The sequence below is a fragment of the Podarcis erhardii genome (assembly GCF_964252035.2).
Source record: "Podarcis erhardii genome assembly, chromosome: 2".
In the NCBI taxonomy this organism is placed as follows: Eukaryota; Metazoa; Chordata; class Lepidosauria; order Squamata; family Lacertidae; genus Podarcis; species Podarcis erhardii.
This window is the reverse complement of record NC_138498.1, coordinates 13,634,069-13,650,280: the sequence shown is the minus strand read 5'-3', so window position 1 is coordinate 13,650,280 and position 16,212 is coordinate 13,634,069. Positions and strand designations below refer to the sequence as shown.

The 16,212-nt window shown below is 40.8% G+C and overlaps 1 protein-coding gene across 2 annotated transcripts in view; it reads left to right on the top strand.

Moving 5' to 3' along the window:
- Positions 1 to 16,212, top strand: part of VDR (vitamin D receptor) — an 85,992-nt gene that overhangs the window by 13,099 nt on the left and 56,681 nt on the right. The window contains exon 2 of one of the 2 annotated variants that reach the window (XM_081848992.1): positions 387 to 480. The gene's annotated coding sequence lies outside the window, so the exon portion shown is untranslated. Of the gene's footprint in view, positions 1 to 386; positions 481 to 5,932; positions 6,076 to 16,212 lie in introns of those variants that run through there. The other variant, XM_081848991.1, reaches the window with a different exon arrangement.

Here is a 16,212-nt window from a genome sequence, read left to right as displayed (position 1 = left end):
TGGGCGCAGCCCACTAACCTTCCGCAAATTTGAGCTAATATGTTGGAAGCCCTTGGCCTTGTGAGGTTTAGAGCAGCTGGCTCCCTTTGTCTCCCCTGTCTCCATCCCTAGGGTAAGTGTGACTGGTGCCAGTGCCCTTCTTCCCCAGCCAACACTGTCAATGTTGTCAGACGCTACCATTGTTCTGGTGCATGCACACCTTAATCTGTTGCTGCACATGAGGATCTTTTGATCAGGGTTTTTGTGTTCCAGTGATATCCCACATAAATGAGAGAATGCACTATTTAGATGAACGAATACATAGTACCCTTCATAAGCCTCTAATGGTAAGCGTAATACAGAAACCCTAATGAAATAAATGCCTAATCTTTATTTCTTTGTTCTAGAGCTTTCCCGCCTTGAATAACAACACTAGCTCAGATTGGAAGCTGCCAAGAGGCTCACTGCATCTCTTCTCCAAAAAATTTCAAAAGGACATAGGTAAGAAGCTTGTTGGTTATGTTCTTTTTTATTATTCCAGTAGACTTATACAGTATTGTTGTAGTTTCTAAAACACTTCTAGGTTTCCCTACCAAAGGTCTTCTTTCTTTAACATGGCAGCCTCAATTTTTTGTTCTGCTTTGGGCTTTTTCATACAACTCTGTAAAAGAATTGTGTAAAATTGTGTAATCCATGTAATGTTCCTTAATCTAGGCAGAGGAATACGAAGGAATGCTTGTGTGATTTGGCTGTAGCCTTTTTAGTATTGATGGATCAAAGTGATATTTAGGGCATGTGTTTTTTGGCTTCAAATTGGTATAAGAAAATGAATGTCTTATAAACAGATAGGTTGTATTTTTTTGAATAACATGTTTGTGTTTTATTCGTCTATGTGCCTTTCCACTGATTGTCTCTGAGGCAGCTCACATAAGGACAATTCATAAGCATCAAATGCTCTCTGTCTTATATCCCTTTGAGACGGTTTACTAGTTAGCTCTCATGGTTTGTGTTCAGTATTTATTTTTCAATTTTACATAAGCAACTCATGGATCTGGGAATTAAAAGAAAGCACTTCCCATTGCCCCTTAGCAGTCAGCTGTAAGGCCCAAGGATTTATAAGTTTTCTGTCACAATTTTATTCCACCCTTCTTTCAAGGAACTCTCAAGGATATGGGATTATTTGGTTGTTTTCAGGTTAAGTGGAGACATATAGGATTCATTACTGAGTGAGAATTGAATTTGGGATTCCTATTTTCAAACCCATTGCTTTTATCAATGTGACATCAGTTGAGGCTGTGACATACAAGTCTCTTGTGCCTAGAAACCAGGCAAGCCTCCCTGGAGGGAAAATCCACAACTGTGACACCACAGCCCCCAAATAGCCCTCTCTTGGCTCAGTTCCTGCCTCATCTCATCCGATAGGGGTTTCTGGGAGAGGGCCTCAGATAGGTTGATGTGGGTGAAAACAGTCCCTTGACAGTATTTGGATCCTATTTGGATCCCAAACTGTGTAGGGCTTTAAAGGCTGGCACAAACACTTTGAAGGGTGCTCAGAAATGGGTTGGATGCCAGTGAAGCTTTATTTTGGTTATATAACTTCCCAATGATTAAAGTCTATTGGGTGCATTCTGAACTACCGTATTTTTCCATGTATAAGACTAGGTTTCCCCCCTAAAAAATAATGTCAAAAATTAGGGGGTGTCTTATACACAGATACATCTCCCCTCATTTTCTTAAATCTGAGTCCCCCAAAATAGGGGGTGTCTTATACATGGGGGCATCTTATAGACGGAAAAATATGGTAACTTAAGCTTTTGAGCAGCCTTCAAAGGTAGGCATACATACAATGCATTGCAGCTATCTGTTCTGTTAATTATTGGTGAATAATAATAGTAATAATAATAATAATTTATTATTTATACCCCGCCCATCTGGCTGAGTTTCCCCAGCCACTCTGGGCAGCTCCCAATCAAGTGTTAAAAACAGTACAGCGTTACATATTAAAAACTTCCCTGAACAGGGCTGCCTTAAGATGTCTTCTGAATGTCAGGTAATTGTTTATCTCTTTGACATCTGATGGGAGGGCGTTCCACAGGGCGGGTGCCACTACCGAGAAAGCCCTCTGTCTGGTTCCCTGTAGCCTCACTTCTCGCAATGAGGGAACCGCCAGAAGGCCCTCGGTGCTGGATCTCAGTGTCCGGGCTGAACGATGGGGGTGGAGACGCTCCTTCAGGATATGAACACCTGTGTCCAGCCATCTCTGTGGAGGAGGGATGACAGCTGGCATATCAGGCTGAACTGGTGAAAAGGTGCTTTGCGCCATTGATGCCATTTGTGTTTCTGGCAGCAAATCTAGATTAAGGAGTAACTTCAAACTGAGGAGCTAATGCTTTTGGTTTGGGGGTTACAGTTCCATTCAGAACAGTTTGGACACCATCTTCCTTATAGAACTCATAATTACAAATTTCACTGGGCAGTTTGCACCACTGTCTTAGTTGTCCTATTAATAATTGTGTAGGTCTGTTGGCTGTCACAAAAACAGCAGCACCCTCAAGTTATTCCATGTGCAGAATCTTCACATTCTAAACATTTTATTGGTATGTTTCTGCACCTTATCTATCTGCACACTGGCTAGTATTGCTCCTTTCCTGGCACTCATTCATCCTGGGACTATAAATGCACAAACCTTTTTTATCTGTTAAGAACTAAAAATAGCATACTTGTAGTTTGGACTGTAATTATTCTTTTTTCAATTGCTCACAGGGGATAAGATTTATTTTTATAGTATATAATCTGTCTTCCTTTAATTTTAAAAAAAGTTCACAATGTTGCACTCATTTCACTGTTGGTAGTAGAATACAATCACTGAATAGGCCTTGAACCCAAATCATTTTTTTGCTGTGTGTAACATAGCCTTGGACAAAGGACTTCATGTGTCTCTTTGGGACCCCCCCTCCCCTGCCCCATGCTTATGTGTCAGTCTTGGGAGTTTTATAGTTATATAACAGTAATTCCCAGTGTTTGGATTGTTTGTCAGTGAGTTAACAATGCTAACAAATACTAGCAAACTTTTCACTTGTCTTTCCCACAATTGCAAAAGCTTATTTTAGTACCTGCAATCTTTCCTTCCCCAAAGTTACACATGGGTACAGTGGTACCTCAGGTTAAGAACTTAATTCATTCCAGAGGTCCGTTCTTGACCTGAAACTGTTCTTAACCTGAAGCACCACTTTAGCTAATGGGGCCTCCTGCTGCCGCTGCGCCACCGCTGCACGATTTCAGTTCTTATCCTGAAGCAAATTTCTTAACCCGAGGTAATATTTCTGGGTTAGCCGAGTCTAACCTGAAGCGTATGCAACCCGAGGTACCACTGTAATGGATTTCATTTGCTTTTAAAGGGGCAGGCAAATTTTCTCCAGATTGTGTTATCAGAAGAGGCAATGAAGGGGCACACAGGTTGCAAATAATGGCTTTTGGGTTTGAGTGTCACCCACCCCTTTTAGGTACAGGTTTTATAGCTGATAATACAGAAAAAAATATTATTACGTAAACAAACTTTAACATTACTTTTCAAAGAGGAAAGTGAAAAAGCATGCTAATAGAAGCTGTCAGAGCAATCCCATACAAACCTGAATAAAAAAATTGTGCTGGCATTGCAAGCTGCTTTACAAAAGACACAGTGCACAAAAGTCATAAACTTGGATGTGTAATTTTTTGGGGGATTTGTGTGTGAATACTATACTAGAATTTACGTTTCACGCAAGACAAGTTTGTCAAATTCCCACCCAAATTCTGCTGCAAAATCAATTTCTCTTCAAATATCCTGTTCATCATCCTCTGCTCCCCCCCCCACTGAATTAAAAATGAACAGGGTTCACATCACAGTACCCTTCAGGTGGGGAGAGGGTGGGGGATCCTTGCTATGAGATGAGATGGCCAGCAGGTGGTGTGTCTTTGTTTTTACTTGCTTAAACCAATAAGCATTTGGCAGCCTTAGGGTTGAGGCCATGGTTCAGGGCATGTAAGAGTCCTCCTGGACCTGCATCGTTGCCCCTTAGCTGCTGGTATCCAGTAGCATGCTGCCTGCAAGTCCATGCAGGCATCAGGCATCATTAGTAGCCCTCTTCCATGAATTTTGCTCTCTTAAAGATATCTGCATTAGTGGCTATCACTCCATGCATTATGGACTGTGTTGTTCCTTGTGTGATTATCAATAGTCTGTTTGCATGAAAAGCCAACTATATGGCCCCTTAAGATTTTCTGGGCATTCTTTAAGATTTCTGTGTACCACTATCATATCTTGTGTGCAGTCTACATTGAGATGAAAATATATTTGAAGAAATATGAGGCTAAGGCCCAAACTACATGTTACATATAGTTGTGTGCAAGTTAAAAATAATAACTAATAGCAGTAATGGAAAACAGCTGAAGGGGAAAGAGTGGAGAATGCAGCCGAAGCAGAAAGAGTTAACTTAGTTAAGTACACCCTCATACTTGCTGGTACTCTGCTCAAGATTGCAGCTTCCAGCAGCCACTTTTGGTTAAAAAAACAAATAACAAGGAGGGGAGGAACTGTGTTCATTTTAAACTCCACCACCACACTTTCCAATAAACCTTTGCAGTAACAGATAGGATAATTGAGCAGTTTAGACCCCAGTGTGTTGCATATACCGAACAAGCATAGCGCCAAGAAAATACATGCAGAGCCAAATAGCTTAAGCTGACTTGTGCAGTGAGCCAAACCACATGCTACAGGGGAAAGCAAAAAGAAAAGCAAAATCCCTTCAAGGTCCCTAACCTATCTGACCTTGGGGAAAGTAAGTCTTTCTTGATTGGATATGGCAGTCATTCAGACCCCAGAGGAAGGAAGGAAAAAACATTTAAAACTCATGTAAAGGGGAAACTCCAGTGTTCCACAACTAAGGCCATATCCTGTAAGGCTATTGATCAGAAGTAATCAGCCGTGTATGATCATGGCCAGATGAGCCCAAAGAATATGCAGATATACACTTGACAATCTCTTGGAGCCTGGTGGTGGTTGTTGTTACTTTTATGCTTTTGAGTTTCTCATGATTTGAACAGGAATCTCTAGTACTGTAATGCCTGTTCACAGCTTGGGAACTTTGGAGATGATTAGTAACAGTTTTAGTAGTAAAGATGTAGCCCATTGAGTCTCTTAGCTTGAAACTATTTGCATTACTGAAGCTAAAGATGAGGAGATGTATAAGTAAACTAACTTCTCATGTTGGCAAGTGATTAAGCATTAAAAAGGAAAACAAATTATATTGCAAAATGAACTTGTTCAAACTGGTTTTAGCGTGGCGTGCAATTTTCAGTGAGTGACTAATGCATTTTGTAAGGATTTGTTCAATGCTTTCTTTTGCAAAATGTTGACAGCTGATATGAAGCTAAGTAGGTAGAGGGCCTGGGTACATCTATACTGGATCAGGCACACAGGAGGGTTGGTGGGTTCTAGCCATTGTATTGTGAGAGCTGCAATACAGTGCACACTTACCTGAAAGTAAACCCCACTGAACTCTGTGGAATTTAATTCTGAGTAAACACAGTTGGGATCTGCACACTTTTTGAAGGGTGGGTTGGCAAAAGCATATAGAAACTCGTTATGGTGAATAAAGTCACATGCTTTTCAGGCATTAGGGCAGAAAGGACTTCCTTACTGTGTTCGGAAGTTATGTATGTGTGTGTATAATATACTTTTTCAGAACTTTTTCAGAATTCTGGTCAACTTACCACTGACAAACTGCAAAATATGCAGGTGCTATGGGTGTATTTATTCATGAAGAGTGGCAGCCCTCTTCTTACTGAGCGGAGGAATAAAACTCCTGGGATTCTTTTCTCCTTGGAAGGCATTGAGTATAATATAATCAGTTTAACTTCCTCAGAGTTATCGGTACTGCTAGAAAAGGAGCTTGCAATTGGAAGCTGGTGCATTCTGGCTGTGCCTGTGAGTCATGTGACTGCAGGGTCTAAATTGTCTGTTCACTAGTTGGATCAACCAGTCACTCGTTGAAGGCACAGACCCTGGGAGCTAGGATCTCCTCTAGCCTAGGTGCTGTGAGCAAACAAGTACTACAGGTAAATATTCTGTATCATTTTTGCCTTGCTGATTTAATATTTAGATTAGTTTCCTGCCTTTCTAAATGCTTTAAAGTTTAGCAAAAACTCGGCTGACTTTTCTTGTTAGTGTGCTCAGGTTTTTGGTCTCTGGCAAAAAGCAATAATCCTTATAAGACATTTTTAAAAGTAAAGCATCACTAATCATTTGTAATGTAATAGCTTTAGCAATTAATTTCACCCTTTCTCTCTATATGGATGTTAATTAACTTGTCTTTTTGAAAATCTTTGATATAATAATTAGGTATAAACACTTCTCTTTTAAATCTTTTAAATTCTTTTGATCAGGCAGGACAACTTGTTTCAGTAAAATGAACTGTAGGATGATAAATCTCTTGTGAGCAAAGATGTGTAGTATCCTGAGAGCTGTGATACAGCACAAAGTTTTTAACACTTTAGTTAGCTTGTTATGGTCTTTTCTGAGTTGATTTTCTAGGGGAAAGTAAACCTTTTGTGTAGTTAAATTAAGAAGTCAGCTCTTTACTACCAATTTGAATTAATTTTTAAGGTTTTTCGAAGCAAGAAAATGTTACTTGCATGTCATGCCAGATCCAGCTTATGTGACCCCAGTATGAGGGGGAATGCTGAAAGTGAGCTGATGCTCTTCTAAGAAATTCCCAACAGATGTGAAGCACTTGCCTTTATAAGTAGGTCAGAAATCTTATGCATGTGTTTTGGGAGAGTGGCTGAATTTTGCAGGTTCTGAGCCAACAGTATACAGAATTACACGTGTCTTCAGCTGTGAGTGTTCTGCTGGCTTCAGTGAGGATTCCCCCCCTTTCCCCAAATATTGTCCATTAGAGGGCAAGGCTTTTGGATGTAGATAAAAGCACTGTGAACGCTTCTAAAAGAGTGTTTCTCACACACATAATTCAATAGAACTTACTAATGGGAAACTTGTATATTAGAATAGGCAAATCAGATTTTATTATGACAATTTCAGTATTTATGCATTGTTAAAACTGATCTGTGCGCAATAATTTAATTTAAAGCTTGTAATGATGGCTTTTTTGCAGGAAGTTTGGAGTGATGTGCTTAGTCTAAACAGAAAGCTGTAGATGATACATGTGAATGATAAAATGTTTTGAATAAAGAAAGTAATTCCATCGCAAAACTGGGATAACTCAGTTGGTTGAGATTAAGACTCTTAATCTCAGGGTTGTAGGTCTGAGCCCCACATTGGGCAAAATATTCCTGCATTTCAGGGGGTTGGACTAGATGGCCCTCCTGGTTCCTTCCAACTCAATGACAACATACATCCATGACTGTCCCTGTAGTATTCTATATTGCACTTTAGAGATTGACTTTAAGTCTGAAATAGTATTGAGCACAACTATCAAAGTTATATGTTCATAGGCATAATTACGGTAAAGTGTGCTGCTGGACAAGAGGAGAGCTGGAGATTTGGTTTATATGGGCACCAGTTGGATTTGTTATACAGTTCCTAGACTTCCAGTGCACTTTATAAATAGTAATATTTTTTATTAATGCTGCTGTACACAATGCCAGCCACAAATCCGGCTTTGTATAGGACTAATCCCTCTCCTAGAGGATTTGCAATCTAAAGGCCTTTTCACACATGATGACTTTTCTATGCATATATCATGTTAGCATTGTGGGATGGGAACATGTATGTGTGACAAATACATGTATACCTGTTTTGCTCTAAAGGGGGGGGGGACAGTTTTTGATGGAATTTTCCAAGGATTGCTGAGAGAGTTAATCAGCAGCAGACAGCTTAGAGTGTGAGGTGCTGTCATGATTCAGGAAAAAATGTGATATGTGTGTGTGTGCATGGAGTGGTATGAATGATGTGATTGCACTGGTGGCTTGAATAGAACAGAAGAGGCTGTTCCAGGTGTAGCAAGAATAACAATGGAAGATACGAAGGTGAAAATTAGAGTAGTCAACTCAGGTGGCTATTGGGTAAGGGGCTGAGAGCCTTGAATGTTTGAAACAACACACAAAAACAGACAGACAACAACCTTTCAACTTGAAGCAGATGCAGAAAGTAAAGGGTGTCATTCAACAAATAAAGGATACCATGAAAGCAGTAAGAGACAAAAATAGAATTACCCTTCCCCTCCCTTGGATAGTAGGCCAGGTTGCTAACAAATCCTTTCTAGTGGCTCAAATCCTCTGGGAGTTCCCACTACTCAGGGAAAGGAACCCTATCTCCATGCCCCGCAGGACACTGTGCTTACCCAGCCAAGATTTACATGTGTAGCTGACTTGCCTAAGTCATACACTTTAAGCGCTTGTCTGGAGACAGACAAGAGTTGAAAATCATATGATGATGGCTTTGTTTTCCATAATGTACAGTACACTACTTTTTTGTCACACTGCCATGGCTTAGTTACAAAGGGTATACAGTATATGCTTTGGAATTATGCAAAACCCTGACTATCAGGGTAGAGTTGATTGGAGCAGCCTGCATTTAAATCCTATCTGAAGAGTTTGGAGATGTGACACTTTTTAAGATGAAAAGGGATGCCATGAGTTAGCTGAAACATTCCACCTCCCATAGTGTGCCCCCCCTATAGCCCATCATCTCTCAAAGTCATTTTCCTTCCCAGCTGCGCTGTGATACTGGAATGGAGCCTTGCTTGGAGAAAAGTTCCTTGAAGGGATGAGCTGGGTAAGCTAAGTTATGGGACCATGGAACAGTTCAGCTTCTCTTACCTGAATATTCATTTTCCTCTTAAAGTTGGACCTTCACTACAATAGAGTGGAATGTGTGTGTGTGTGTGTGTGTGTGTGTGCGCGCGCGCACACACACACACACACACACACGGGGCTACTGCCTCTGCTCACCAAGCCCACCAATGAACCAACCACTCTTTCCCCACACCTGACCAAATCCCCCTCCCTTTACACTTCATCCACCCCCTCAGTTATCCCCTCATAGCTCACCCAAACCCGCTCCCCTCACAGCTTGTCTTGGAGTCACTTCAGAGAGTGATTTGGCCTGTTGGTGGTCTTGTGAACTGCAGCATGACTACAGTCTTGCAGTTTTATTAAATAGGTGTGTGTGTGTGTGTGTGTGTGTGTGTGTGAAGTCCTGAATTTAACAAATGGGTCTGCCACTGTCCATTTGAGCCTTGGAGGCAAACACAGGATATGGGTTCCACGATGAGCATTGATCTCTCTTTCAAATGGTTGAGTGCTCTCTGAAAAACTCTCTAGTCTTACATTTTCCACTGTTTAGTCAGTGGTCCCTGATGAAATGTTTCTGTGCTGTTTTCTGGCCCCTCCCCCTCAACCATTTCCCGTCCTTCACTGCCTTTTCCCATTCTGAGCATGCATGCATGCATTAAAAAAAAAAATCACAGGAGATGAACAAGATTAGATATCACAAGCCTCTAATAATCATGTTTCACAATGGGCAATATGCAGGCTTGTTCTTTTGAGGGTGGGAGGAGCAGTTTCCATTGGGAGCCTTTTTAACAATAGAGGTCTTATTCAAGACTGATATTCAGTTATTCCAAAATTCTCTTAGAGGTCTTATGTAAAAGCTCTGTATTTATTTATTAACACACACAGTCCTGAGATAGTTTCCAAGGTAGTTCCACCACATATGTTGAAAGATCATGCGAGATGAGCTCCTGAAACTCCAGCATTCCTTCAGCATGCAGCAATAGGTGGAAATGGTCATGCTCATATCGTTTAGACTGACAGAAATGAAATGACTAGGTTGTGGTCTGATGAGAAGCAAACAGCAGTAAGGGTATGATGATAGACACCACCCACCAAAACATTTACTGTGCACATGACAAACTGCTCACCCCAAAAATGTGCTAACAAGCTTTCACACCAGTGGTGATGGTTGGAGTATAACAAGTTGTTTTTTCTTAATGTATTTTCCTTGATAAGAGGAAATCCAGATTAAATGTAGCAAAAGAAGTATGGGCAGGCATTTTGATCGCAGCAGTGGCCTATGGGAGGTGCAGAAAGCTTTTGTGCATGAGCAATATGCCTCTGTCTGGAAGGACCAGTTATCAAATTTCCCTAGCAGATTTCCCATCAGTTCTGTTAGAAACCCTTTCCCCAAGAATTCCTGCAGATATGGTGCTCTATAAGTGAGACAGGTGAATTTCACTTATGCATTCAGCTTCAAGGTGTGTCTCAAAATATGGATATAGCAAATTGAACAATAAGATTTCAGCAGTGGTGTCAATATTCAACCTGTGAGGAATTATATTGGTGCTGTACTCCGCGCCCAGAAACTGCTGCTTTGTTCACTATAGTATATAAGAGACTAGCAGTAAACTTGACATTATTCAAGTGCCATTATCTAAAATTAATCACCAACATCCAGCAGTTTGTTGATTTCCCCAAATACCCCTTTCAGCCTTGATCTTCCATTCCAGCATAGCAATAAATTATTTGACTATTTTATTTAGGAATTCAAATAATCACAGCTTGTGTGTTGAGTGAAGAGGAGTGGGGGAAACCCTCAATGCAATGTCTGTCTGCAGGTCCACTGCATGAACCAGCACGTTTAGAGACTCATCTCACCTTCATACTGTTGACTGAGAAACAGGCAATGTGCATGCAGTAAATATAACAGCCCTCATAAACTGTGAATCTGTATTTAGAACTGTTGGAATGAATTGACGGTCTTGGCACTGCCATGCTGCATGCTCTTGCTGTCAATTTATGGAGCCTTTTCCTCATTTTACAGGCCTTGGCATCCACTTTCTTGTTACTTTTATTTATAACAGAAGATCTTTCATGTTGTGCCTTGAGCAGGAGGGGGATAAAAGCATTGCATCATTACCTACTTTGGAAATGGCTTTTAAATATGTTTTTAATGACTTGGTTCTATCTGTACCTGTTGGTTTTACTGTGAGTGCTTCCTTTCCCTTCTAACTTGTTTGCCTACAGATAAGCTATAATGTTTGATGCAGCCATCTGAAACCAATCAAACTTAAATATTCTGCTGCTTTTCTGTCCCAATTGCCTGTGAAGTTTTGCTCCCCAAAGGTTTTGTGTATACCTTCTGTGACACAGCTGTTCTTTTTCCTCCCAACTGTGTTTGTGTAACAAGACCACATTCTTCATCTGGATTGATTTACCAACAACTTACAACCTCTTGGTTTTGCTAGACATGAATTGAGACCAGTGGGAATGACTTGCTTTTAAACTATTTTTGTATTGTGTGCTAAAAGGTAAAAAATGTATTAAGATTTAACCAACCTTGTTAGCTCTACACCATAGCATCACTGCAGCCCAGGGGAGCTATAGGAACTACATGAACATAATAAACATAATAAACTCCTGAACCCTGGATGTCAAAGAAGATGGAAACTCTTTAAATATGAGGGGTAACTGGGAACCAAAGTCTCTGAAATAAGGAATCCATTGAGAACCACCACAGTTTTTGTTGAGAGAAGGGAGTATATTTCAAAGAGAACTAGAACTATTTTTCTTCAGATAGAATTACAGTATCTTCCAGAGAATTAGCATGCCTGTTTCTCTTGTTGCATGAAGGCTAGAAGGAATTGTTATCTGAAATAATAACATCTTATATAAGCAATAATAGGCTCTAAGAGTGGAAAAGTACAAGATTCAAGGTTCAGTACCTAACTCTGTAGTATAAATAAAATCTCCTGCAGATACAAATAGTCTTAGTTTTGTAGGTCCACCCCCTTCCTTTCAGCTGTACAGTGGTACCTCGGGTTACATACGCTTCAGGTTACATACGCTTCAGGTTACAGACTCCGCTAACCCAGAAATAGTGCTTCAGGTTAAGAACTTTGCTTCAGGATGAGAACAGAAATCGTGCTCCGGCGGTGCGGCAGCAGCAGGAGGCCCCATTCGCTAAAATGGTGCTTCAGGTTAAGAACAGCTTCAGGTTAAGAACAGACCTCCGGAACGAATTAAGTACTTAACCCGAGGTACCACTGTACCTATTTAGCACCGATCTTCTCCCACCTTTGGCTATGCATCATCTTCAGAGAATCATATAGAATGCCTCTATGCATCTTGAGTCTGTCCCATATACTTAGAACTAAAGAGGAGGGCTTTACTCCAGGGCATGTAGTGGGGTTTGTATATAGGCCTCAGCCCAGTCACATCTCTATTTAGGAATTAAACTCTGTCCACGTCTTTCACAGTGTTCTGAGAGTGTGGTTTTTAAATATTTTAATTTTAAAGGTAATACTTAAGGTTGTTGTCATTCTGTAGCTAAATGTTGTATAGACCTCTGTACTTTCACTGCTACTGGCATTCCTTGTTACAAAGATCTCTGGGAAGGATCTAAACCAGAAACTTTGAATAACTGCTTTTCATCAAAAGAAAAAATGCCAGACTAGATGAGGAAATGGTCTGACTTAGTAGAAGCAGCATCTTGTCCCTGTAGAAAGCTGTAGGTTGAAGAAGGAGGTCCACGGTTGTGAGCACTATAATGGTTTTGAGTAGCGATTGGAGATGGTTGCCACCATTTTCAGAACAATCGAAATGTGTGTGGTGGGGTAGAATTGTGAAGGGTGTTGTGAGTGGAGCATCTGTGCACATGTAGTTAGAGGCAGCTGAAAAGGTTCAGGAAAATTGATAAAACTTGACCACTGGGGTCGCCAGAGGTGTGATTAACATGCTCTATATTAATTTGAAAATATATTTCTTACAAAGTATGTTAAAAGTTTGTGTGCATGGGGTAGTTCCAAGATGAAAAGTAGTGGCAGCTTACAAATTATTTAATGCAAATACTAGTTGGCAGCTTACAAAATATCTAGGAATTGGTTGAGCTGAATGGGGTGAGAGGTTGACGATGTGGACTATGCTTTCTACTATATATAGCTGAATGGTAATCCCAGCTGTAGCTGGTATTTGTGGGTCTCTGCCCATCTTGGATTTGTTAAGGAGTGGAGAAGATGTGATTCTAAGTGCCGGCTTTAATTGTGTCCTCTGTTTGCTTTGATCTGTATTCAGCTGGAATCCAATATGGTGGTGCTACTTGCCATGATGCAGTGCCATGGCGGTACAGTTAACAGTATCGTGGTATCAATATGGAAATCATGTTGACTAAGCGAAAAGCTGTGCTTTTGTGGGCAGAGGCAGGAAGCAGTTTCTAGAAATAATGGTTCCAGATAAGAAGTGGAAACCAAATCTCTTTCTTGCTATTTCTATGCAACAGTAATTGGAACTCCTTATTACCGCATTTGTATTGGGCTTGTAAAACATTTACATGGGTGACTTACTTTAATGGCTAGAGCCGGTCTTGTTTAATGTCAACATAATGACATGGAAAACACACATTAGTGATAAACAGGTTTTATTCTGAAAATAGATGGGCAAATTTAAATATCTTCCTCCTTAAAAACAAACAAAAGAACCTCAGCTCTTTGGAAGAAAATATATTTGCCATTAGATTTTGAGGGAGAAGGGGCAGTAGCACAACTCTGCTAAAGGAAACCAGTTCGTTTTCTCTCTCTCTCTCTCTCTCTCTCTCTCTCTCTCTCTCTCACACACACACACACACACACACACACACACACCACTTTCAATGCATTAAGAGCATGTGGAGGGATGGACCACAGTGTAAAGAAATATGTACTTTATTGTACGACAGAAGTTGTCCAGTTCCTGACGTGTGCTGGTGGCTTTCTTGGAACACGCATCCTTTCAGTGCCAAACTCAGGGTATTCTATCACAACTTCTGCGTAGCTGTGTACTGGGTTAAGTGCTTATGTTAGCTGGCTATTGGATAAAAACCATTAGGAATAAAATACTTAGATAAAGCAGCCTACACTTGGGTGCAATGTTGTCAGGCCTGTTTTATTTTTAAATAAATGGATGCAATCTTAAATGTACATAGCACAGGCCCAGAGCAGACACAACACTGGTAAGGAAAGAGACCAGCACAGAGCATGCAGGAGGTCTGAGGTGAAGCATGGTAATGAGGGGAGGGGGATGACATAGAGATTAGGAGTAGATGACCTGAATGAGGAACTTGTGTGCCTGGTTTCTGAGTTTCACCATTTTTTGTGTGCTTTCATACTTTTCTTTGCAGCCACAGGGCCTGGAACTGTCCCCTTTCCCTCTTTGATAAATTGAAAGCTGGCTTTCTATTGCCAAATCTCAAACTTGCATGGTAAATCACAGGGGAAGTGTTAACTCCCAAGATGCTTCCCAGGGTGCCAGTTGACTAGGCAAGTGATCATTACAGTGAGTTTGTGTGGGTACCTGTGGTCTCAGCCATCCTCCTTCCTTTCTCATTGTGTGAACTGATGCAATCATGGTAGCCTTTCTCAGTGGAAGGAGGTGTTTGTTTATAAACATTTTATTTTTTCTGCTTTATATGTGCACTGTGATCACCTACTACTAACTGAATCAGAAATGTAACAACCAGCAAACTTCCTAAACACATTTCTTGAATTAGTAACACTTGCCTATCAGTGTGTACATATCTGTATCATTATCTAGGCTCACAAACTAAAAATAGACTGTTACTTTGCACCATGTATACCTTGGAACTAAAGACAGAATGGACATAGTATTCCCAGTAGCTACGCTGCTTTCTGTACTTGGCGGCTTTACTAAATTCTTCATTTAATATACACTTACTACTATGCAGTGTCTCTAGGCCAGCTTCACTACATTCTGTAAGTAGAAACTCTTTAGTAATGTTACAAACCAACAAAGTAAAATGTGGAGTTGATTTTTCCCCCCAACGGATGTTAGCAGAAATTTCAGAAATTATTCCATTCACAATATTAAGCCGCCATCTGGAAACATCCTATGTAGATATTGTATATCAAAGTCTTCTACTCTTGTTTACTACCCTGCACAAAGATGCTTATGTGGAAGGCTTCCCTCCCCTCTGCATAAGCAAGGCTTTTGTGCTCTCTTTTATTGAAAGTGTGTACAAAACCATAACTACAAGACAAAAACCAGGAGAATGCACATTTTTCACCTGAGATATTGATGATGAAAAGTGGAAGCTGTGGCCAGTAATCTTTGGTTAGTGTTGTTTTCCCTTGTGCAACACAGCTGTTTTCAGTTAGGAAGCAGAAATACAGTTTCAGACTTCCTTTGAGCTGATTCACACATCGCTGTTTGGTATAAAAACATGCAGTGGAATGATGCATACATTTAAATGTTGGGTTTCCCCCCACAATAAATAAAAAACCAGTGATCAGAAAAGGAAGGTGTGTATTGGCACTCTGCATCTTCTAAAAAAAAGGTGAATTAATGTCTGTTCATGACAACAGACTTATGGTGAGCAGTGGCAAATACGAGGTCAAAGGTATGTCCAGCAATACATGTTGGACTAGTGATGTACTGAGATATTCATAGGGGCTCTGAAGTCCTGAGGCAGCCACAGCATAAATGTTGAAGTCCCCCAATATTTCTCTAGCACTACATCTGAGGCTACATCCACCAGCACAGTTAAGGAAGTTGTAATTCAGATGGGTGAATGGTACACTTTAAACATCCCCGTTCTGTCTCTCTGTCCCAACACGACAAATAAACCCAGAAAGAGTGTGGATTGATCTTCTGGTGAGGGAGATTAATTTTTTTAATGGATGATAGTGACCCTCCCTGCCCTGGGCCTTCTTACCTGGACTGGTGCTACACAGGTGGCCTTATGCTAACCTTGGTTAGCATAGGGCAACCTAGCCCATCGGCCCCCTCATCTGTTATCAGCTTGTGGATAATATATGTTGTAATCTGGTTAAACCTGGCATTTAGCAGCAGCACCAAATGTCGGCTAACCAACATCCCCAGATTCTGAGATTAAGTGGCTGAAACAAAAGGAGCAAGGACTGATGTTACAAGCCCCACCATACCTTTACTCACCTCCGTACCTCTGCCAGCCTGCTATTAAAGGGATTATAGCCTGATTCCCCTCATCCCCCTGTCCCTGACCCAGGCACATAATTGCCTTAAACCACCTCTGATCACAGTGATAGAACACAGACAAAGTAGACAGACATAACCATCTCAACCAGAAACCACACCAACATGGGGTGTTGCATACTGATTCTGGAAGTTGTGGATCAGGTGTGCGCTCTTCAGAATTTTGGTACATCAGAATCCTCAAGCATACCTAATACAGGTATATAGTGAACATGACTTCTGGGATTTTTGCCT